The sequence below is a fragment of the Aethalodelphis obliquidens genome, unplaced genomic scaffold, assembly GCF_003676395.1.
Source record: "Aethalodelphis obliquidens isolate GAN/ISIS:26980383/991018 unplaced genomic scaffold, ASM367639v1 scaffold4, whole genome shotgun sequence".
NCBI classification, from domain to species: domain Eukaryota; kingdom Metazoa; phylum Chordata; class Mammalia; order Artiodactyla; family Delphinidae; genus Aethalodelphis; species Aethalodelphis obliquidens.
The window spans coordinates 42,846,422-42,870,441 of record NW_020837948.1 but is presented as its reverse complement, the minus strand read 5'-3'; the positions used below and the strand labels follow the sequence as shown (position 1 = coordinate 42,870,441).

Sequence of the window (24,020 nt, the reverse complement as noted above, 5' to 3'; positions counted from 1 at the left end):
CACCATATTAACAAGTTGAAGGAGAAAAACCATATGTTCATCTCAATAGATGCAGAGAAAGCTTTCGACAAAATTCAACACCCATTTATGATAAAAACCCTGCAGAAAGTAGGCATAGAGGGAACTTTCCCCAACATAATAAAAGGCCATATACGACAGCCACAGCCAACATCGTCCTCAATGGTGAAAAACTGAAAGCATTTCCACTAAGATCAGGAACAAGACAAGGTTGCCCACACTCACCACTCTGATTCAACATAGCTTTGGAAGTTTTAGCCACAGCAATCAGAGAAGAAAATGAAATAAAAGGAATCCAAATCGGAAAAGAAGAAGTAAAGCTGTCACTGTTTGCAGATGACATGATACTATACATAGAGAAACCTGAATATGCTACCAGAAAACTCCTAGAGCTAATCAATGAATTTGGTAAAATAGTCGGATACAGAATTAATGCACAGAAATCTCTGGCATTTCTATACACTAATGATGAAAAATCTGAAAGTGAAATCAAGAAAACACTCTCATTTACCATTGCAACGAAAAGAATAAAATATGTAGGAATAAACCTACCTAAGGAGGCAAACGACCTGTATGCAGAAAATTATAAGACACTGATGAAAGAAATTAAAGATGATACAAATAGATGGAGAGATATACCATGTTTTTGGATTGGAAGAATCAACATTGTGAAAATGACTCTACTACACAAAGCAATCTACAGATTCAATGCAATCCCTATCAAATACGACTGGTATTTTTCACAGAACTAGAACAAAAAATTTCACAATTTGTATGGAAACACAAAAGACCCTGAATAGCCAAAGCAATCTTGAGAACGGAAAACAGGGCTGGAGGAATCAGGCTCCCTGACTTCAGACTATACTACAAAGCTACAGTAATCAAGACAGTATGGTACTGGCACAAAAACAGAAAGATAGATCAATGGAACAGGATAGAAAGCACAGAGATAAACCCATGCACACACGGTCACTTAATCTTTGATAAAGGAGGCAGGAATGCACAGTGGAGAAAGGATAGCCTCTTCAATAAGTGGTGCTGGGAAAACTGGACAGGTACATGTAAAAATATGAGATTAGATAACTCCCTAACACCATACACAACAATAAGCTCAAAATGGATTAAAGATCTTAATGTAAGGCCAGAAACTATCAAACTCTTAGAGGAAAACATAGGCAGAACACTCTATGACATAAATCACACCAAGATCTTTTTGACCCACCTCCTAGAGAAATGGAAATAAAAACAAAAATAAACAAATGGAACCTAATGAAACTTCAAAGCGTTTGCACAGCAAAGGAAACCATAAATAAGACCAAAAGACAACCCTCAGAATGGGAGAAAATATTTGCAAATGAAGCAACTGACAAAGGATTAATCTCCTAAATTTACAAGCAGCTCATGCAGCTCAATAAAAAAAGAACTAACAATCCAATCCAAAAATGGGCAGAAGACCTAAATAGACATTTCTCCAAAGAAGATATACAGACTGCCAACAAACACATGAAAGAATGCTCAACATCATTAACCATTAGAGAAATGCAAATCAAAACTACAATGAGATATCATCTCACACCAGTCAGAATGGCCATCATCAAAAAATCTAGAAACAATAAATGCTGGAGAGGGTGTGGAGAAAAGGCAACACTCTTGCACTGCTGGTGGGAATGTGAATTGGTACAGCCACTATGAAGAACAGTATGGAGGTTCCTTAAAAAACTACAAATAGAACTACCATATGACCCAGCAATCCCACTACTGGGCATATACCCTGAGAAAACCATAATTCAAAAAGAGTCATGTACCAAAATGTTCATTGCAGCTCTATTTACAAATAGCCAGGAGATGGAAACAACCTAAGTGTCCATCACTGGATGAATGGATAAAGAAGATGTGACACATATATACAATGGAATATTACTCAGCCATGAAAAGAAATGAAATTGAGCTATTTGTAGTGAGGTGGATGGACCTAGAGTCTGTCATACAGAGTGAAGTAAGTCAGAAAGAGAAAGACAAATACCATATGTTAACACATATATATGGAATTTAAGAAAAAAAAAAAATGTCAGGAAGAACCTAGGGGTAAAACAGGAATAAAGACACAGACCTACTACAGAATGGACTTGAGGATATGGGGAGGGGGAAGGGTAAGCTGTGACAAAGTGAGAGAGTGGCATGGACACATATACACTACCAAACGTAAAATAGATAGCTAGTGGGAAGCAGCCACATGGCACAGGGATATTAGCTCAGTGCTTTGTGACCACCTAGAGGGATGGGATAGGGAGGGTGGGAGGGAGGGAGACGCAAGAGGGAAGAGATATGGGAACATATGTATATGTATAACTGATTCACTTTGTTATAAAGCAGAAACTAACACACCATTGTAAAGCAATTATACTCCAATAAAGATGTAAAAAAATAAAATAAAATAAAATAAATAAAAAATAATTAAAAAAATAAAGTTGGGTCATGTGATTTAAAAAATAAATAAATAAATAAATAAATATTAGGAGAGCTAGCATGTTAGAAAAACTGTGACTGAAATTTGAATCATAATATGAAATTAAATTGTAAAATAATTTGTTCATATATATTTATTATATTCATTTACTATTACATTTATATTATATGAGATAAAATACAAGTAAAGCATAAAATAAAATTTATCATCACAAAAAGAATTAATTAGGTAGAATCTGGACTCACAGAGGTATTGTGACAGATTGTCATCCTCATCCCTAAACAATATATAATGGCAATGAACGTTTTTCTCATCTTGCTGCATAAATTAGATTTATATCAGAAAAATACACTTGCAGTAAATAATACATAGTTAATTTAATACCTTATTTGAAGTTACTGGTGTGCCTTTTGACAAAAACTTTGCCTCTAAAAATGATGGAATCAAATCAGTCACTTTGGAGACCCAAAGATATATTAATCGTCATGCACAACATAGAGACAGCTACAGTAGGAGGCGTAAGAGCATTGATGTCTTGTTAGCTGTGTGCAGCTCACATCGAATGAAACCAGTCTTAGTTAACCAACATTCCCCTTTCCTATCATCCTTCTGCCTGGCCCGACTTCTCTCCGCTCTTCCCCCACTCCTACAATGCCCAGTCCTCTCCACCTGAGATTCTCCTCCAACTCCCAGTCCCTGGAGACAATCATGAACTAGAGTTGCCATGACAATTTCAAAGATAATTAGTTAGGATCAGCATTACTCATGCTATAACTTACATACTAATCATATGTTACTAATCCCATGTTTTATTGATTGAACTTATTTTCACATGTTCATTTTTTCCTCTGCAAAAATGATCATATACTTCCTATGACAAAAGATACCAAACATCTATTGATTTGTCATAAAATTTTACCTAGGAAGGTTACATGTGCACCCTGGAAAGCTTACAGACTTTAATGTACATGACAGTGAACAAAGGCAAAGAAAAATGAATTTCCATTTTTTTTTTTTTTAATTTCACATCTATTGCTCAGACACCTCATGGAGCATGTCCCCTGAGGTTCTGTGGATCTCTGACCTGTCATCAGGCTGCAGACCCTTCTGCTTTAAGCACTGATCACAGTTATTATGGAAAGTCCTGTCTAAAGATAACAGGATTATATAATAATAATTATAATATATAATAATATAGCATAATATTTTAACATATTTTAATAATACAGCATTTGTATCATTATTTTTTCCTTTGAGAAATGCAATCTATTCATTTACATTTGGATTACGATTTTTATGTTTATTAACCATAATTCATAATTCTTGGTTTGGGGACAAGCAATTCTCCCCTTGAGGAGATTAAGATATTTGGACTACAATATTCTTTATTTTTTCCTGAGACATTTTAAGCTTTTAAACAGAAATACTGATGTTCCAAATTGGTTATTATTATTTTTTTTTTGGCCCGCACAGCATGTGCGATCTTAGTTCCCTGACCAGGGATGGAACGGGCACCCCCTGCATTGGAAGCATGGAGTCTTAACCACTGGACCTCCAGGGAAGTCTCCCCCAAACTGGTTATTTCGAAACAATGAAGCAAATTCCAAATCCATGGAATTTCTACCATACACTTCTAAGTACAAAGTAGTAACTGCATCCTCCTAATCCATTTATTTAAAAGAAAAAAACATGCCTCGTTTGCCCATTTGATCTTCCTTCACTTTATCCCTAGGAGCATTAGGATTTCCATTTGTCTCTGTTGGGATTGAAAAACTTAATTCTACTGCTGCAGGCTAGACCGGGGACATGCTCAATGAAGCAGCAACTCAGAGCCTATTTCTCCTCTCACGTTATTGCTGCTGCTGCACATGCTCAGAAAAGCTGCACCTTGGGTGTCCCACGTTGTGGTTATAGGCATTTATTTGGGATCATTACCACAGCAGTTAGAGGATCCCTGTCTGCATATCCTGTAGGGTCCCCCAGTAGACACAATTTTGTACAACCACTGGTGTGAGCATCCTGTTAATGACGACGGCTCTATCCTCTGTGTTGGTAGGTGGGGCTTTTCCTCTAAGTCCTGTTCAGGACATGTCAGGCAGCTAGTATAACATTCAATCGGGTGTTCTGTTCTCCTACCTGCTATTCATCTTTGTATGTTTTGCTTGGTATTCTTAAATACCATAATTCCTACTCTGAAAAGTTTATATATAATAAACTTTTATACACTATAGTATATAAATAATACTATACAGAATTCGATTATACTAGATTAGGGCTAATTGCCACCAAAAAAGAAAAAAGTGTGCTTCTTAAGAAACTCAGAAGCTCTTGTGACTTCAGTTAGATTTAGACCAAGAAGGATTCCTAAGAGCAAATTTAGAGAAAAAGAAAAGAGGTATTAAGTAGCTTTTCCTCTCTAGGAATTTTTAATACTATTTTATTGAATTAGAACAGTGTAACATGTGAAATGTAGTATAATTTCATCATTTGACTCTAAATATCAGTCTGCATTGGAAATGCATTTTATCATTAATTACAGGTTCACAATCCTTTATCCACAATCTAAAATCCAACCAGATCTGAAAAACATTTTCATAAGGTGATTCAAAAACTCATCTGGCAGCAAAATCTGATTCAAATTCCATGAAGTTACTTATCCACTTAGTGTGAATACTCATACATTTTACTTCAGAAATATTTATAAGTGTGATTTCCTGATGTTGCCCCAGCACCCCCGGCCATGAGCATTATACATGGCATATGCACTCTCTAAATGCTAAAAATTATAAATTATGATAGCACATCTAGCCCAAAGTTTTCACATAAAGGGTCATGGATTGATAACTTTATAGCTGAATGCTAGTACTTACTTGAGAGCTATGCCTAATGTGTGTTTGTGTATGTGTGTGTATTCATGAACACACACAATTGAAATAAAAAGGCAAGAATCAGAAGAAAAATTAAGAATATGTTAAACTTCAAGCTATATTGTATTGTGTAGAATAAAATTGAAAGAATAATAAATATAAACAAAAACAGGGTTTTAGCTAAATGTATTCGAGTACAGCTGTATAAGGGATCCAAGTAGCCATAAAAATGAGTGCATTCCAGAGTATTTGGTGACATGGAAAATGTTCACAGTGCATTATTAATGGAAAAGCAGGTCACAAACACTTTAAATAGAATGCAACTTTTATAAAACAATATACATACATGTATAGAAATTAATGTGAGCAAATATACAATAACAGATTAATGGTTATTTCTGGATGATGGGTTTTTCGATGGTTTTTATTTTCAACGCTTTGGTTTTTCCTTAGTTTCTTTTTCTACCATAAAATTTTATTGCTCTTATTTTTTTTTTTCAAGTATCTGTCCAGATTTTTTTCTTTCATCTTCCCTTAGCCTTTCTTAACAAACAAAACAAAAGCTTAAAAAAATATAACTGAGCCTCAGATGCTGAATAATTGTTTGCCCTGCCCTGGCTGTGTCTATGAAAAGCTGGTGCAGTGTTTGTTTGCTCTGGTGGGTTAGATTTCATTTCATGAAAAAGAGAATTACACAGAACAACACAAAGAAATGTTAGCATTTATGGGCTGTGCTTTGTCTACAAAGATGATGTTATTGACTCCTTGACACTAGGAAACTTCAGTATTTCTTCATGGCTGCAATTATACAATTTGGGAAATGAACCAGACACCATAGCTTCATCTAAATGATACCTGTAGACATAAAGTGCCGTGGCTGCCATTTTTCTCCCAGCTTCTATTGCACACAGCAAAGCAATAATGTACAGCCTAAACTCCCATTCTCTTCAAATTGTATGTTCTTTAAATAAACTGTATTTTAAATTAGGATCGTAAATATTACTCTTCCTCAACACATGATATGTGGCATCATCTTTGTGTTATAATGCAATATTTTAATAAGCTTATACAATATTATTTTATTGAAGTGCTGCAAAACACGAAACATTTTCACAGGGAGAACAAGCCATCAATCTAGACTTTTTGTGAATTTATATCCTTGAACTTTGAAGGCCAATCTAAATATTGATCTAAACTGCCCATACCAATCTCTAGGTCCCCAGGCCACATAACTCCATATGCAGCATAATTCCTTCTACAATGGAGCTTATAGTCAAGGTCATAAAGTATTTTGTTAATGTATCAGCAAATATCTATTAAATCTCTTTAACATACATAATCTTTCCCTTATTTTTTAAGTCCCAAACATAGGTCTGGCCCTGTCCTTGGAGAGCTTATATACTACTTGGGAAGAACAAATATTCATATATGGGGAGTTAAATCACAATACAAAAATTCAAAATAATATGTGAAGAGAGGTTACAGAGATGCACGTGATTGAATGCCAAATATCTGCGAGTACTTTTAACTCAGAGTATTGTTGATTCCTGGGATTTGGACATTCATAATGCAAGACTATGAAGGAGGCAAGGCTGAGAAGGAGGCAGAGCTTCAAACGTGCCCTGAAGAAGTTACAAGATATGAGCAGAGAGGAAGATGCACATTCCAGGTGGGAAGAATAGTATGAGTTGAGATTCAGAGGAGTTAAAAACAAAGATAATATAATTGCTAAGATTTCCTGAGGGTTTACTGTGTGCCTGGCACTGCTGACTCCTATAGTCTTCACAAAAACTCTATGAGATTAGTGCCACTATGAGCCCATTCATGACCACTCCAGCTAAAACAGCCTTCCCACCACTGCCATCCTCTCTCTCTCTCTCTCTCTCTCTCTCTCTCTCTCTCTCTCTCTCTCATATTACTCTGCTTCATTTTCTTCATGACACTTTGATTGTCAAAATATACATCATTTATTAACTTATTTATTTATTTAATGAAAGCTCCAAGAAGGCTGGGATGTGTTCAACCACAATATCCCTAGTGCCGAAACAATGTCTGGTCCAGAGTCACACACAATATATTTATGAACGGTATCATCTCCTTTTCCAAATTAGGACCCTAATGCAGTGAGAGGTTACAAACTAGCCCAGGGCCCCACAGTCAGGATTTGAACTCAGGTCTGTTTACTCCAGAACGATATGCTACACTATCCCCAAAGAATCACTGGAAAAAAATAAGTAGGTCCCTTTTGGAGAACATATAAATTTTCCTGGAGTTCTTGTTTTATTTATTTGTTGTTCACCGCATCCTAACAGTAGGAAAAAAATTATAATGGAATTTAGTGTCAGACTATATAGACATTGATTTTCAGTTTAAGATTTCTGAATTTTATTATGATAAGACATTATAGAATGTAAACAGATTTGGGGAAAATTAATGTATCTGTCTTGTATAGGTTGGAATGAGGAAGACTAAGCCTAAAACCAGAACTTTAATTGCTGAGGCCAGTCATGAGCATATAGCTTTTAGCACTGTATAGGGAGGAGAGAAAATATATGAAGAATTACAGAAAAAAATAATTCTTGTTATGTAAATCTCTCTGCCTGCAAAGTCTTCCATCCATTTATCCTCTATGGGAAGCTTAGCCTTCCAGACTTGTATAAATCTAGACTCTCCTAGGATGCCTTCTTATGGAATTCTTCCAGCAATTCCAGGCCCAAGGCCTTTGCACATGCTCACATAGTGTCACACTAGAGTCTAATACGGTTAATGACATAGGGAAAAAACAAAGGTGTAGGTCTTCTGTGAGTTCCTTGAGAGCAGAGAGTAGGTTTTATCCATCTGTTTATCTCCAGCAACTACCACAGTATCGGGTACTTATGACACTAACATTCGTTGCATGGGCAAAGCAGATACCCTGAGATTCTCAGACCTGGGTGTGGGAGAAAGGTGGCCATTCTGACAGAAATAGGCACTCCGGGACTGTGCTGGAATGATAGCTGGGGGGTTATTGACAAATAGAGATGCCAAGAAGAGGAGCCAGGGAGAATGGCACATACATTTTTAGACACTAAATAAGCTGAAGTGTTAGTCAGGAGTCACGTTGAAATGTTCCACCAGAATCAAGGGGTAGGATACTGAAGTTCTGAAGGCCAAGATTGAAGACGTAGGATGTAAGTGTTATTCACATAAAGATGAAAGTTGAAGATGTGAGTGTAGATGTAATCCCTAAATTCACAGCAGCTGAAACAACAAGAGACCAAAGAACTAAGAGCTAAATCGTGGAATAAACCCACAGAGAGGAACCAAAGAGAGACACAGCTACCCTGTGGAGAACCACAGAAGGAATAATACAACATAACCTTCTCATCTAATTTTATGCAAATTTATTTTACAAAGCTTCTCTTTGCAAGTAATATTGTGTGTACCTCTTTTATTTTCAAAATTCAGCTTCTCTGAAAGCAAATATTGGTAGACATCAAGTTTCTCTTGCCCTCTCTGTCATGTTATTATCAAATCGTGAGTATTTTGGCATATGTGTGTGTTGGTGACTATTAAGTTATAAAGTTTTCCATCTGATCAGATATTACATACTCACCAAAACTTGTGCAGAATGCACTTATTAAAAGGAAATTGTGCAAGCTTCAATAATTTCTCTTGATTATCATTAATCATACATATTGCATTTTTAAGTTGTTCTAACAGATATTCAGTATCAACAGATTGTAATTCTCTAGCAAGGTATAAAATAGGCATTAAAACTATTTCTAAACTATCATATAGGATAATGTATGAAGCATTTCACATAATAGCAGATTAAGTGTCATAAAATACTAGTCAAGTACTAACATAGTCATTAATACTCTTCTTTTAACAAAAGGCAATTTCACAGCCTCATTTACCAACTGGAATATCCCAAGTCTACTTCATAATTATGCTTTTTATTCATCTCTGTAAATTCTACTTAGTGCTATTTGGCAATTTCTTAACATAAATGCCCTGGATGTTGTTAAATTGGATTAATAGCTTTATAAGTAATATATAATATGTATATATTTAACTGTAGGTGATTTGACTTGTAGCCATCTCTTTTTTTAATACTCCGTTATATGTTTAGAATTTATTTTGTTGGAGCTAATTTTAACCTCAATATTTTACAACATCTCTTTATGATGTTAGTTTTATAAATAGAAGGATATGGAAGACTGGGGGTTGTGATCAGCCCTAGCTCTCCTCACATTGTTTTGGCCCGAGGCATGCCTGAGGATGGAATCATTTCAGGTGGATTAGAACCCAGATTAATAATCATAAAAGTATTGCAACAGAATCTCCTTTTTAAAAATATATATTTCCAATTCTTTTCAATGCGGATGGAGTATCAAAGTAAACAACTTCATTAGGCATGTGAAAGTACATTTTAGAGAAAGTACATTTGGCTTAAAATTATAAGCATCTTTCTGCATCAGGTTTTTTTGAATTTAAGGACAATCTTTCAATTAACTGGGCCTGCTGCTACTACTAAAAGTAGTTTGAGTCAATAGCAGTTTGATTGGACATTCAGAATTACAGCTCCAGGAAGTTCTTAAAAGGTCAACTACTCCTTCTCCCCGCACTTAAGCAATTAAAATTGCACTTAAATATGGAGTGAAAAGACAGAAAGAAAGTAGGTTTACTGAAGACAAACAGTAGGCCAAGTACTGCTGGTACCAAGATGAATACGCCAAGGCCCCCATCTCAATAAGTTCACAGACTAACTTGGTTTATGGGCATATAAACAAATAATTGAACTAATGCATGCATAGTTTTTGCATAGTGCCTGGCACATAAGTCCTCAGTAGTGGTCTTTATGTTAGCTGTTAATAAAGTGCTCACCAAATGCAAGAAGTCATCAAGCTAATGCACAAAAATCCAAAGAAAACATACTCACATTTCAGTCTGCAGGATCTCGGATCAAAGTGATTTCATTCATTCATTCACTCCTTCATACCTGAAAGGCATTAATTACAGTATAGTGACTAAGAGTGTGGAAACTAACAACTGTTTGGCTTCCAATCTAAGCTCCACAACATAACTGGTTGCTCCCTCATTAGTTAAACAGGGATGTAGTTACTTCGCAAGAGTGTCTTGAGGGTTGATGAATTTACATGATTTGATACTTGTAAAGTGCCTGACACAGAAAAAGTGCTTAACAATTCAGAGACTATTATTTTCATCACATTTGTATCACACGTTTACAGGGCAAAGTACTAGGTATTTTTGGGAACCAAAAAGAGTACACCCTTCTCCCCAGCCGCACTGTTCTCCCCGCACTCTCCAAGCCAGTCAGATGGTCTTTTTGGCTTCCTTGACGCTGTCACAGTTTGCTCCTATGTCTGTGACTGTCCCTCATACTGCTCCTTCTGCCCAGAAAACTCTCCTTTCTTTTTCTATACAATTCTTATTAACTCCTCGTATTTAGGTCAACTATCCCTTTCTCTGGAAAGTTTTTCCTGATTGCTTAGTTTAAACCTTGTTTCTTTGCTATCTGCTGTCATAAAACTGAGTTCCTTCATGGCACTTATGTTGGTTTGCAATTTGTTGTATGATACTAGAGGACAGGCATCTTTTCTGTTTTTCTCATAATCGTATCCCAGCTCTTAATGTAGTACACAGTGAAGTGCATAGTAATCCTTCAATAAATATTAGAAGAATGAATGTACTCACAGTATTCTGATTTTAACAATATAGAATCTCCTACTTTAAATCTTACGTAATGAAGACCAAAGTCAGCTTAATGAGGCTAAGAAAGCGGCTGCATGGGTCCACTATCTCATTTAACTTTTAAAAACAACCCTATAAAATGAAGATTATCATTTGCATTTTGCTAGTGAAAAAGGTAAGCCTAAGAGTATTTAGGTAGCACAAGAATTCTAGTGAGAAGAGACTGAAATTGAAACATAAGTAGGACATATTCTTTTCTGCTTATTACACTTTTCTAAAAAAGCTCTACTAGAGAGACAAGGCCTCATTTGATAATGCATGTGGGGCTGAAGATAAGACTCCAGGGATTAATAAGTACGATCGACTGTGTATAGTATTTTATCTTCCCTCTCCACTTCTAAGCTGCACAATTTCAGTATTGGGTGCCTCTAGCCTTACATGTTCTCAAAGTAGGTGAGAGTCTCAGAGTTTCTTTTGAATCACAGCTGCATTTACAACAGTCTAGGAAATGGCATCCTTTGCTTATACAGTGTGTTTTGGTTTTGATCCAGTCTCTCATTCTCTAGCTCAAGGCCATAAATATAATGTCTCATTTAGGCCTTTGACTATGTGTCCTGAGCGAACAATCTGTGGATTCTATATTATGGCAAATCATAATCTAGAGGTCTCCGTAGAGAAGGCTCTTACCTTCTAGTGACTTTTTTCATTGGTTGTTACATTTGTTAGAGGTAAATCCTCAGCCCTTAATTTCTTAGTTTATAAAACTGTTTTAAATTATAAACCCTGCATATATTTGTTAAAACAAAAATTCAGAGTAGTACAGAAGAGTATAAAATAAAAAGTTAAATGTTCCATTCCCAAACCATCTCCTATTCCATTACCAGAGGCAACTTATTTTAATGATTTCTGTTTTACTTATTTTATGGTGATTAGTACCATATGTTAATATTTATAATTCTATGTCTTTATCACTTTCAGATAGTATCTACTAACTTCCCACTATGAAAAATAAAGAATTTAAACCAATTATATACCTACCTCTCGCCCCTCTCCTCCTCCCACTTCTTGTTTTTGTCCGTCATGTTTTATAAATTTTTCTAGTAGCAACATTTTGTCATGAAATGTTAACCTCAATCCTCTGCTTAGTCTTTTTCCCTATTCTTAGACAATATCCATTCACTATGCACTGTATGAGATGAGGAAATTAGTACATCTACATATCCATTTCTGCCACCTGTTTTCTACCAACTTCTATTGGCTAAACATTTATTCATATTGTTGAAGTCTATAATATTTACATTCTATTCTATATTTATTTTTGCTTTCCACATTTTGTCTATAGATGGATTCAAAAATTTGAAAACAATATATAACATTTATATAATTATTGTTATTAAGTAGATTATTTTTATTGTGAAATTAAATAAAGTAATTAGAGGGTTTCCAGAGTTCTGTAGGATAATGGCTGCCACCTAAGTTTGAATCACCAGCATCTTCCAAAAACCATTTGGGATGAAAAGAGCACATAGTATCATCTGTATCCCATGCCAACAGCAGAACAAATAGAAAAGACTAAAACTTCAATTTACATGTAAGTGGGAAAACCTGACTCTAGCACAGGCAGTCTCTGAGAATCCTCCAAGGTAGAAAATGTTGGGAGACAATTCTACATTAGGTCTCGAGATTCTACGTGTTCTGTGAGCAACTCATTGATTGCACTTCATTTCAGACTATCTTTGTAAGGTTGTTTTTATAGTAAACAGCCATAGAAGATAGAGATAGTGTTTCTTTCTGGAAAAAAAAAAAAAGTCAGGCTTGCCTTGAAAGATAAATACAGTATCACCATCTGGAACACAGGATGGCATGCTTACTGCCCAGTATAGGGATGTACAAAGCTTCGAGTTCCCCTCCTATAACACGTCCAAATTTATGTGCAGATATCCTATGGCCCTCTTTTCATTGCTCTATGGAAACTGAGGTTTAGAGAACTAGCAAAAATAATACTGATACTCTAATTATTGCTATTGCTGTGAGTAATAAACAGTTCTTCAGCTCTGATCCAGGAGTCTTGTGTCTTCTACCAGCATCCAGAAAACTGTCAGATTAGCTTACAAGTAGGGTAAAATCTCAAACTCTTCATTCTTGACAGTCAGGTGGGGACTATGAAGAAGAGAAGAAAAGAGTGCTAGGGGTCCCAATGGTGGCAAAATAGAGATAACATCAACAAGATTCCACTACAGAAAGAGATAGTCCTATCCTGAGTGGGAAATACTGAGAGATCTGAGACCTGGATGACCCAAGCAAATGTTCCTAGAAAGTCAAAAGAAAGGCCCTTGAAAAGTATGCACACTAGATGTGGCAGTTTGGGGGAAGGCAACTCTCTGGGAAGGGATTTATGTAGCAATTAGAGTGTCCCCTAGAGGTAAATGAAAGAAGGAAATAGATGCAGATGAAGGTCCCTTTGAAGCAAAACAGCCTAAAGAATCAGGAGACACACCAGAAATAAAAAATAATTAAGGTAAAAAGTAAGAAGAGTATTCCTTAAAAAATAGAAGCCCTTCACACTCCACTAGAGCAACAAAAGAGGGAACAATTAAAACTGAGAAACCTAGTAAGCCTCCATATGCCTCCCTCGTCCAATACCCTCTTTTTTGGTGTGTATGGAACATGGATATCTTTAGACCACAAAGAAAGCTTTATTTCATTAAAGAAAGCTTAAATTATATTAAGTAGAAATAAAATAAATAGAATTTTCTGGTCACAATGAAATAAAATCCAAATTAATAACAAAATCATAAAAACAGAAGCAAAACACCCTTCCACTTAGAAAACTCTATTAACTCTTGGAGGGGAAAGAGAAAATGTAAACGTATATCACAGAATCTCTAAAATAATGTTAATATAAACTACACAAATATCCAATCTGTGGGATAAAATTAGAGCAATGCTCATAGGAAAATTCTTTGCTTTCAATATTTATGTTGATAGAAGTGAAATACAAAAAAATAAAACGAACTTCTCGCTCAAAGGTGGAAAAAGAAAAATTAATTGAAAAAAAGAAGAAAAGTAAAAATTAATGAGTCAGAATTAGAAAAATAAGACAATAAATAAAATTGGTTATTTGAAAATTTTAATAAGATACATCAACCAGTAGCTAATCTAAACAGGAAAAAAATGAGAAAGTACATAAACTTAAGAAATGACAAGGAGAAATAACCATTTAAACAGGGGGATATTTTTAAATTTTAAGAGATCATTTTGCACAACTTTATGCAAATAAATTTTAAAACAAAGGAAACTAATGTTAAAAAAGAGAGCGAGTGAGAGAGGTCAATTTGAAAGAAGCAACAAAGGTTTTAAAAAGCTATTCTATAAAAACACACCTGCCCCAGATGGTTTCTCAGGGGAAATCCATCAGACTTCAAAGATAAGATAATCCCAATCCCACATAAACTGTTCCAGAGCATAGAAACAAGAAAAACATAATCTGTACTTTTTTTAAATGAAAAGAGTATAATATTTATACCTAATCTGATAGAAACTACACAAGAAAAAAGCAACTAAAATCAAACTTCATTTATAAACACTATATTACTTTGCTAAGGCTGCCACAACAAAATACCACAGATCAGGTGACTTAAACAACAAAAATTTATTTTCTCACAGCCCTTAAGGCTGGAAGTCCAAGATCAAGGAGTTGACAAGTTTGGTTTCTCCTGAGCCCTCTCTCCTTTGCTTGCAGATGGCCAATTTTTCACTATGTCCTCACATGACCTTTGCTCTCTGGGCACACAGACAGCCCAGGTGACTCTTCCTCTTCTTATTAGGACACTGAATCAGATCGGATTAGGACCCTTAAGACCTCATTTAATCTTAATTAGCTCTTTAAATCCCTATCTCCAACTACAGTCACATCGAGAGTTAGGGCTTCAACCATGAATTTGAGGGGAAACACAATTCAGTCTTTAACAAACCTTTCTCAATACTCCTAGATAAAATGTTAGGAAACAATTTGGTAATGCAAAAAAATATAATTATATTTCATTCATTACTAAATAGAGTATATCACAGGAATGCAAGAATAAAATTACCAGTCAAAAATGTCAGAGGTATTTTCCTTTTGACTTAGGCAGTCTCACCTCTAGGAATCTACACTGAAGATATTTCCCAACATGTATAAAGCCACATTTGTACACCATTATTGATTATTGTAGTATTGTGTAATAACATAAGACTGCAAACAACCCAAATGTTCATCAGCAGGAGACTGATTAAACTATGGTACATCCACAAAATGCGGTCATAAAAAAGTGAGAAGGATCTGTGTATACTGCTACTGAGTGGTCTTCAGGATATATTATTATTATTATTAATATATATATTATATATTATTTTATGAAAAAGTAAGGCATGACAAGGTGCAATACAGTATACTATCTTTTGTATACAAAGAAAGGAAAAATATACATACACATATACGTGTGTATGTGTGTAAGAAAAAAGTATATACATATATACACATACTTTTTTTTTAAAGAAACATTTATGTATTAAGGGGGACAAAAAGAGTGGAGGGAATAGAGATATAAGTGAGAACTTCTGAGTATGTCTTTAAATATAATTTTGACTTTAAAACCATGTAAATATTCTACTGATTGAAAAAATAATTCAAAGAGAAAAAAAAAACTCTAAAGCTGAAAAAAATGAAATAAGTGAACCTAACCATGCAGCAAATTGGCAATATAATTATCTAAAGGAAAGACTCATTTTAATTGTCTTTTGGATAAAGTACTCTATACATCCTTTCTGGGGTATACTCTAAGGACAAAAAGAACAACAAAAAAACTTAAACCTCACTCAACAGTTTTAATTTTGGTAGTAGTTATGATGCCATTATTTTGGCAGTTATAAGAACTAAATTCTGCAGTGCTTAATAAGGTGTGCTCAATGGGTGTCAGGTTTAAAATTTGCTATTTCCTCATGAATGGCAAATTCATAAGGTGCATTACAAAACAATGGGGTGAGAAGGGCATAGGAGTACTGGTGGTGTACCAAAATCCGTAGTGTAAGTAGGAAGAAGATAAATCTAGTCCCCTTTCTTTTTTAACTTGAGTCAACAAGGTAGCAATTGTATGCAGTTTAAAATTTTTAAGTCAACAAATACTCAAGTTTTGAGAAGGTTCGAGAAGCTGAAAACCTTAGCTCAGGCCTAAAATGTGTTCACGCTATATACTAGTGAAATTTGGGAAGTTTAACAAATGTGTTGCAATATCTGTTCTGAAGGACAGTCCATGATGCCATTTCCTGGCTACCTGAAATTAGTCTGACCCAGAATAACAACTCCTATTTTCCTAAATAAAATGAATGGTAAGAATTAAGCAAGTTATACATACATATTTGGATATGACGTCCAGAAAAACAATCCAAACCTTTGGGTTTCTGGAGAATCATCTTCCTATTTTGGAGACCGTACATATCACAAAAGACAGGCAGAGGAAGTGAGTAGTTTGAATGATAGAGCTTGAATGACAGAGTAAGAATGATGATGTTATACCTCAGGAAAAGAAAAAGTAAGATTGTATATCATTTTTTTAAATTTAACTGTACAAATTCAAGCTGGGAAAAACCAGGTTTAACTGCTGTTAATAAAACCGTGTTTTATTAACATGGGTTCATCAGTTAAATTCATTACACCTGTAACCTGCCTTCATTAATCAAGGCATGTAGCCTAAACAAGAAGATGTTTCCCTGAGTTGTTTTCCAGGAACTTGGAGCTTGGAACTTCCAGCTCAATCCAGTTAAGACTGGATAGGACCACCAACCCTCCAACTGGGCATGGGCACGTGTCCACTCAGCGACCTTTTTATGTCAGAGGGCTGAACACTACACCCTCAGATTGTGCTATAGTGGCCATTTTCTGAACACCAGTCCCATGAAGAAGCCTGTAGCTCACTTAGGCCTCTGCAGAATGACGATTACCTCACCTTTTTCTTATTTCCAATCACCTTTCTCCACACGCCTCATGCTTCACACTCTTCAGCTGGTCCTGCTGCTTTATTCTTCATCACACAAATACCCCAGCCCCTTGCCTTGGTGGCGGGTGCGGATTTGAAATTTGTTCCCCTGTCTCCTCGCTTGTGAATAAACCCTCTCCTTGCTGCAAACCTCTGCAACGGCTCAGCATTTGGCTTGCTGAGCATCGGACAAACGAACCTGGTTCAGCAACATTAATATTATTTGGGTTTATTTTATTTTACTTTATTAATTTTTGGAGACTTGCCCACAATTGTGAATGAGCCAACATATTATGATGTAGGTGCAGAGAGATGAATACAGTCATAGACTTTAAGAAGAGAAATACTAATCAGAACAAGGGAAGTATTAACTCCCTTACTGTAAACTGAAGACCAAGTCTAGATTCTATTTAATTCTAGGCATCCCATCTTTAAAATGATATTGATATGAAGTATAAAAGGCTCAACATTCTGACCTCTTAGTTTCTTGACCTTCTTATCTTCAATGACCTTATCTTCCAACTTTCCTTAGTCTCCCTCCATCCTATGTGTGGTGGCTTGCAGAGTGAGGAGGGATCTGTAAGAGTTTATGCAGGTTCTCTTGTCCTAAACTACCAGTTCTCAACCCTGGCTGCCCATGAGTGTAATCTGGGGAGGCATTAAAATATATTCATGTTTGAAACCCACTCTGGTATAATTAAAACAGGGCTGGGGTGAGGGGTGGGAGGAGATCTGGTCAATTTTTAAGGTTCTACAGATGTTTCCAATATGCAGTCAGGGTTGAGGATCCCCATTTAAAAAAGATCCTATGGGCTTCATAGGCAGGGATTAGTATTTCCCTGACAGTGCTGGTGGGATCTGAAAGGTATGCTTTCTGAGTTCATATATTTTCAAATACTGATTTATTAAAGTAGAAAAATATAGTAAGCTATTTAGGTGTTTTAGTCTGGGTATCTTCCCCAAACATTAACTTATGCTCCCCAAATTTATAAACATCATTTACCAGAGAAGGGAAAAAGAATACTTGGGTAATATTTTGATAAAAGCTTTCAAATCCAGTATTGTAAATAAAATTGATGAGATATTTTTTCCAGGTCAGATACTAAAAGTGTCTGGTGATTTACATATAAATATTTCACAATAGGAACATGACCTAGTAACTACATCAGTGAAACTATTTTTTTTAAAGAACTGTTTTAGCATGATAGTTTTGAATTATAAACATATACTATAGGGTTGAATGTCTTAGTGGAATGAGAAAGGAAGTTAGTCTCACATGCATAGGCTGATAGAAGAGGACAGAAAGGATGTAATTAAATGTAAAATAAATACATACTTTGTTTTCTTAAGAATGAAGCAAGTGGTAAAAACTGTGGTAGATCTTTTCATCTGTTGCTATGCCAACAGGAAATTTTTAAATGGATCCAAGAAATGGGACAATTTTCAGGAATATTAGTACAACCTATTTCAAATAAGTAAAACTGTATTCATATTATCCCCCCCAAGGGAACAGAGTCTTGAGGGAATTAGTGCAGAATTAATTGATCAAGTTTTGTTTTGTTTTTTTCCTGTAACCACAGCAGGCATGAGACACAGAATCTCATGCTATATTTTTCTGAGATCTAGATCTGGATTTAGGTTAAACTTTTTGAGGATTGTGGGCAGTACTGTTCCCCAGTGTATAGGTAGCAAGACAGCATGTTTCTACCATCTTAAGAATGATTAATACATATAACGAGACAAAAGTCAATAAATCTTGACATGCATTTCTCAGCATAATACCAAGATGATATAGTTTTCAAATATAAAAACATCTTAACAAAATACATCTCATATACAAATTAGCAGCATCCTTTCTGAGTCAAAGAGAGACATTTTTTCTAAGGAGAAACAAAGATTAAGATGAAACATGACCTGAAATCTACAAATTATAGAAAATTATAAATTCATCCGATTCTATTTATGTGAGATAGGATTTTAACAACTGGATATTCAGAGAAATGATCAATTTCTTCACAGCTTTTTCTCAAGTAAATACGGGCATTTGGTTTTGGGGGGAACGTTATTTTGTTTATATTGTAAAAGTACATTTAGGAAAACATTTTAGCACATTCAGAGGATCTTTCCTTAACTGGGGAGCAGGTCAGGAATAGATTGCCTCAGCAGAAAATAAAACGAAGGGCTTGCCTGGTGGCGCAGTGGTTGAGAGTCCGCCTGCCAATGCAGGGGATGCGGGTTCGTGCCCCGGTCCGGGAAGATCCCACATGCCGCGGAGCGGCTGGGCCCGTGAGCCATGGCCGCTGAGCCTGCGCGTCCGGAGCCTGTGCTCCACAACAGGAGAGGCTACAACAGTGAGAGGCCCGCATACAGCAAAAATAAAAATAAAATAAAATAAAATGAAAATTTAGTTCAACTGCCTTTCCTGGAGGTATGTCTGTAAAGAAAGAAGTAGATAATCCACAGTAATTAAAAGTATTTTCAATTAAATGCTTGTCTGTATTGGTGAGTCTGCCTTATTGCCTATGAGAGAAAAACCCCTACTTCAGCTTCATTTCAAGTGTTTATTTTTAAATGACTTAATTACCAAATGGAGCAACTGTGAACTACGATTTCTTATCATATTATGATTTTTTTTTAAATTCTGAAGCTGAGAAAACATTTGAAAATGGGTAGCATGGGGGGAAGCGGCATTCCTTTTTTTCCACTAGGTTTCTATCATTTATCCTTGGTTTTTGCTTTATTTTTTAAACATGTGGAGCTGAACAGATCCACAAATAGACTGTCTGAGCTCATCTTTAAGTCTTGAGCATATTCACATAGAGAGAAAGATTGCCCGCTGGCTACTGCCTATCACCCAGCTTTATCTTTGTTTTCTGAATAGTGAACCACTACTATTATTTACATTAATATTACATGATAAATGACAGCTTTATCGGTAACAGTAGCGCCCTTTAGCAGTCAGCTAACGTGACTATGCCTTTATCTAAGAAATAGAAGCTCCACTTACACCTACTTCTATACTTAGCGTACATTATTATCTTGGACTATCTGGAATATCTAGATATCTTGGGGTACAGTTGTAGCTTGTTAGTTACCAAAAAAAATGAGATTTGGTAAATATACATCATCATATGCTTAAACATGCCTAGCTGTCCAGTCTTATGTCACAAAGTGGATGCCCACAAACAGCAGCATTTTGGAAAAATGTTAATGAGCATGGTCGAATACACACAGGGAAATCTAATCTGTACCAATGGTATTCTAACCGTTTAACAACAGAGTTCCTTCTTTCTGAGCGGAGCTCAACATGTAAAATAGACAAGCAACAGTGACCCTCACTCTGGGCTTTCCCAGCCACCTAGGTGCCTCTAAGAAATCTTAGCACCCTACTAAGGATAGTTTGAAAACCACTAGCATTAATTTTCATCACATTCTTTAGTCATTCTTTCATCATATTTTTTCTAAGTTTTCCCTTTTAACACAGAGTACTGTATATTTCAATCTGTAAATATTTGGAAACTCCTCCACCATCTCAATTAGTCATGATTCTTCTGGATCTTTCATCTCATTTTATTCAACCTCTCCATGCTGCTTTTTCCTCATCTGTAAAATGGTGATTATAGCAGTACTTAATTTTTGTCAGTATTACTATATTTATACATAAAGTATAATATATAATTAATAATATTTAATAGTATACATATAATTAATAATATTTAATAAAATATATTTTTATTGATATGTAGAAAGTTTGGGGGACAATAAGCAATAAATAAAGCATTTGTCAAGTGCAAAAATAAATGCTTAAGTAGAGTTGATGCAATTTTATCAGTGTAGAAGCAACATGTTTTTAAAGCCAAAGTATTATTTTCTATTTGTTTCTCATTTTTTATGCCAATGTTGAGTTGAAGTATTCAGGAAATGATCCATCTCAGAGATTTCATTTTCCATAAAGGGACCTTTCCAAAAGTCCAGAGGCTCAGCTATACATGGGAAGATACTTGTGGTTCTTTTTCCCCCTCACACTTGCCCCCAGTCAATCTCATCTGCCACTCGTCAGGCACACTACAATGTAGCTTATTTTCATACGTTTGGTCTATCAGAACACTGAGGAGCTAAATATCACCTCTAAACCTATCTGATTTCATTGTTTACTGTATTTTCAGAACATTTATAACATGTTAAATATGGCAGCAGCCCTGGGCCTTCAGAAACGCCTCTGTTTTTACTTCTCTCTCCTACATTTTGTTTACTTTACATCATTTAATGAGGACTGGGATCTTGATTGGTTTAACTTTAGGATTATTTCAAGGATCTTCTTCTTGGGAATGAGTAGGAAGAATTAAAACAATTTGCATAAAAAATGTCTTAGTGGCTTTACCTAGAGAAACAAGAAAGCAAGAAAAAAAAAATTCATGAAAGTTAAAGACCCAAGGCCAGAACAAGGGCAAGTGCCTGGCTGCCAGAAATACCAGATAGTCTTTTCTTCCTGCATTTTTGTCATAATTGTATTTATTTTGTTTATCGGGCTATCTTAGGGGGGTTCCTCATATCCTTGAAGTGAGTTTGAGTAGGCGGAACTGCTGCTCAAGGGATCCCTCATTTAATGGCAAAAGCAGTTTAGATGACAAAGCTGAGATCTTGAGGCATTAATAAATGAAACCAAAGTTCTATGTAAGAACACACAATGAACAGTCAAAATTTGGGGAGATCTCACACCAAAGTCATATTCCTGAAAATTTTATAATGGGACCATCCATCTAGTATCCTGAGTATTTCAGATAGATACCTTCCTACTCTCTCTACCCACTAAGGGGGTAAAAATAAAAACACACAACTTTCAAAGCAATGAATCCTTCTACCTTAATGTGTTAAAACATTATTTTTTTATAAACACTTCAAAAAAAAGTCCTTTCTCTAGAAGACTGAATTGTCATGATTGAATTGTCAAGTTTGGAATTGATAGAAAAAACTTCTAAAACTGGCTAGGTTAAACTACTTAAGGGGAAGCTCAAGTAAGATCTACAAAAGTTTTCTTACTATATTCTGTCTGAAGTCATTGTATGGAAATACTAAAATTTTAGCTAATAATTTAAAGTGCACAACTTAACTTTGATTCAACAAGTGCTTATTAAGCAGCAACTATGTGAAAGTCACTCTGCTAGACATTGCACTAGACTTTTGGGTGGTACAACAATGTATAAATCATTCTCGATATCATGCTCTTAAGGAACATACAATCTAGTGAAGAAAATATTACAAGTCCACAAATAACTATTATAGTAGTAATATCTAGTGCTTACTAAGGACTATACGTTATGCACTTTACCTTCATTCATGCATTTAACCCTCACCACAACATTAAAATTTATGAAGGAGCCACAAATTGGTTAAAGCGTCTTGTCCAAAAACCATAGAACTATTAATGATAGAGCCAAAATTGAACCCAAGCAGTCTGGTCCCCAAGTCCATACTCTGAACTACTATTCCTCTCTACTCTGTCAAACAAAATTGTATGTTGCAAGTATCAAATAAAAGTTAAAAGTATAATGAGAATTAAGAAAGAAAACTAATAATCAGTGGCCCATATAGATATATCTCACCTTGGTTAAGTTCCACTGTAACAGGAATTTGCCTGAGACCCACAAAATTTGCTTTTCCTTATAGTTGTTTGTCAAGGTGTTATATTTTGATCATTTCAGTCAGTCACTGTAATAATTATATCCTATGTGTCTTAGTCCATTTGGGCTACTCTAAGCCAAATACTATAGACTGGAAAGCTCATAAATGACAACTTTATTTCTCACAGTTCTGGAGGTTGAAAGTCTGAGATGAAGCTGCCAGCGTGGTTGGGTGTTGGCCCTCTTCCTAATCGCAGACTTCTCCTTGTATCCTCACATGGCTAGCTCTCTGGAACCTCTTTGATAGGAGCACTAATCCCATGTATCAGGGCTCTGCCAAAGGCCCTACTCCTAATACCATCATCTTGGGAATTAGGTTTTCAATGTATGAAATTGGGGGGAGGGGGAGACAGAAACATTCAGACCATAGCACTATGTTTAAATTTACTAAGCACAGGAATTATTATTTCCACTTTACAAGCCAAGAGACAAAAGCTCAAATAGTTTAAGTATTTTTCCAAAGTCCCACAATAACTAAGTTGCAAAGAAAAGTCTCCAAGGTGAATACTGAGCTGGACCTTAAAGAGTAGTAGTATTTCAATAAGTCAAAATACGATGGGATTTTAGGCAAAAGTTGAATAAAGCACAAAGATTCAAGAGCAGATAAAAATATGCGGGAGGAAGCCATGGACTGTCTAGTTTTGCTGGGATATAGGATTCATTTAGGAAATAAGATGTTGGTTTTGGTCTTCAAGAGAAAAATCTAACAAGCAACAGGAGCTATGAGTATGGGGCTCATTTTATTGCTACTGACAATAAAAGACCGGAAGCCATCTTGTGGAAGGGATCACTGAAGCTGTGGGAACAGACAAAAATCACTAACGGAGGGAAAGTAGAGCTAGGGTTTTAGAGGGAGGCCAGGGGACATGTCAACATGCAGGATGGGGCAAAGAAGAGAAAACCATGACTAAAATAGAGGAGAAACATTCATAGGACCAGAAAATAGAATAAGATAGCAATGTCCAGGAAGGCAAGAGAAGATTGCAAGGACTGGGTGGCCAAAATGCCAAGTGCTCTATTTTTTAATATACAAAAAAAGAAAAACAGAGTCATGTGTTTTTAAACAAATATCAAAAAATTAAAATGTCTATCTAGGGCTTCCCTGGTGGCGCAGTGGTTGAGAGTCCGCCTGCCGATGCAGGGTGCACGGGTTCGTGCCCCAGTCCGGGAGGATCCCACATGCCGCGGAGCGGCTGGGCCCATGAGCCATGGCCGCTGAGCCTGCGCGTCCAGAGCCTGTGCTCCGCAACGGGAGAGGCCACAACAGTGAGAGACC

The 24,020-nt window shown here is 35.8% G+C and overlaps 1 long non-coding RNA gene across 3 annotated transcripts in view; it reads right to left on the bottom strand.

Moving 5' to 3' along the window:
- The window catches only part of LOC113617336 (uncharacterized), a 249,525-nt gene that overhangs the window by 88,842 nt on the left and 136,663 nt on the right, over positions 1–24,020 (bottom strand). For all 3 annotated transcript variants that reach the window (XR_003431600.1, XR_003431598.1, XR_003431599.1), the window contains one exon: positions 10,277–10,336. This is a non-coding gene — a long non-coding RNA (uncharacterized LOC113617336). The remainder of the gene's footprint in view (positions 1–10,276; positions 10,337–24,020) is intronic.